Below are 2214 nucleotides of genomic sequence, written 5' to 3'. Positions count from 1 at the left end.
GTCAAACAGGAGTGGGGTCAGTTCCCTTCTCTGTGAACATTCTTATTCTTACTAATCAGTTTTTCAATTTCATTTTCTTTTTTAATCTTTGTTTGGATTAGTTTTCATTTTGGAATTGGATTATTAAATTCATACACCGATCTTTCAAGGTACTTCTAAATAGAATTAATCCAAATATTTTAAAAAATTAAGATACTTTTAACGTGAAAATAATGTTAATCATTTCTATTATTGCGTCTTCTCTCAGGCAAGCCTATAAAATGCGGAAGCATGAACGCACAAAGACACACATTACTAGCTTTAGCAACCTTTTCTTCTCAAAACTCAAAAGCCTTCAGAAAGCAATAGAAACAAAATGTCTTTGGAAGTTTCAGCCTCTCCTGCTAAAGTTATCCAAAATGCTGGGAAAGATTCTACTCGTCGCTCTGCAAATTATCATCCAAGCATCTGGGGGGATCATTTCCTTCAATATACTTGTGACACCCAGGTAAAATGATTCTTCGGAAATGATATTCCGTCTACCATTAAACTCGCACTTGTATTAGCATTTATGATTCTTTAGCAGTATTACTCTTAGCAACCTTTTATTTTTCTTATAAATATGTATAGAGGAGGTGCCAATCAATTCAAGTAAGGAATTGTTGGTACTACAACAACATAATAATAGCATTGAATATGCTAGTTTTTGGATCGATATATAGGATAATATATACATGGTCTAAAATATTTCTATCCCTCTACTAATAGCTACATTTCTTCGAATTTCTTCCTCTTAGGAAACTGATGATGGCAGCAATGTAAAAGCATCTAGAGCTGAAGAAAGAAATTAGAAGAATGCTAAAAGCTGATAACAAGCCTTCACGTACACTTCAATTGATTGATGCAATTCAGCGTTTAGGAGTGTCTTACCATTTTGAAAGTGAGATTGATGAAATATTGGGAAAGATGCATAAAGGCTTCCCAAGACTCTGATCTTTGTGATAATGAAAATGATGAGCTCTATTATATCTCTCTTCATTTTCGATTACTTAGACAAAATGGCTATAAAATTTCCGCTGGTATGCCTTTTTCTCACTTATTCCACTAGTTAAATATCTTCTAAAATCTCATTCATCTTTAATTATATCCAACTTTTAGGAGCATGAAACTCAAGTGTTCAGCTCTCACTTGAGATGCTGCTTCGCTGTTCAGGCGTATATAAATGCATTTGTTATTTTTGTTCAGTCTTTTGTACGACGATCATCATGCTTTCATGGATTAAGGCTTATATGTCCTCTAACCAGTTGTTTTTTATAATTTATGTAAAAAGCTCTCTAGTTTGTCAAGTTTTTTCGTAGATAAAAAATAAAAATATATGGTACTACTGTCGGTACAGCCAGCTTTTGTCCAACCACTAAATATTTAAGTTGTGTAGCAGATGTGTTCAAAAAGTTCAAAGACACGGATGGGAACTTTAAAACATCTCTTGCGAAAGATGTTCGAGGAATGTTAAGCTTGTATGAAGCTACGCATCTCGGGGTACATGAAGAAGATATACTAGATGAAGCGCTTGCTTTCACCACTAGTCACCTAGAGTCAATAGCGACTCATCAAATCAGGTCTCCACTTGTTGAACAAGTCAAACATGCCTTAGTTCAGCCTATCCACAGGGGCTTACAAAGGCTTGAGGCAAGACAGTACATTCCTATCTATCAAGAAGAATCTCCCCACAATGAAGCTCTGTTAACTTTTGCAAAGTTAGATTTTAACAAATTGCAAAAGCTTCACCAGAAGGAACTCGGTGATATTTCAAGGTAAATAAATAAGTTCTAAAAATGATTTCAATTCCGCTATGAGCATACTTAATTAAGGTTTTCAATTTTGAAGGAAGAATAATTTCTAAATGGCTGTCTCATTTAGGTGGTGGAAAGAATTAGACTTTGCACATAAGCTACCTTTCATAAGAGATAGAGTTGCAGAGTGCTACTTTTGGATATTAGGAGTGTATTTCGAGCCCCAATATTCATTTGCAAGAAGAATATTGACGAAAGTGATCTCCATGACTTCTGTTATTGATGATATCTATGATGTGTATGGCAAAATTGAAGAACTTGAGCTTTTTACTTCAGCTATTGAGAGGTTTGAATCACTCATCATTAATTTAGGATCTCATGCTCAAGATTATTATCATTTTTATTGTCAAATTTCCCATTATGAAATGGAATAGCAATCTCT

The 2214-nt window shown here is 34.2% G+C and overlaps 1 pseudogene; it reads left to right on the top strand.

The window, feature by feature from the left end:
- Nucleotides 1-333: 333 nt before the first annotated feature.
- LOC112095724 lies at nucleotides 334-2206 on the top strand (annotated as a pseudogene).
- Nucleotides 2207-2214: the final 8 nt, after the last annotated feature.

This window comes from Citrus clementina, unplaced genomic scaffold (assembly GCF_000493195.1).
Source record: "Citrus clementina cultivar Clemenules unplaced genomic scaffold, Citrus_clementina_v1.0 scaffold_1, whole genome shotgun sequence".
NCBI classification, from domain to species: Eukaryota; Viridiplantae; Streptophyta; class Magnoliopsida; order Sapindales; family Rutaceae; genus Citrus; species Citrus x clementina.
The sequence above is the reverse complement of the archived record's forward strand: the minus strand, read 5'-3'. Positions and strand labels throughout refer to the sequence as shown.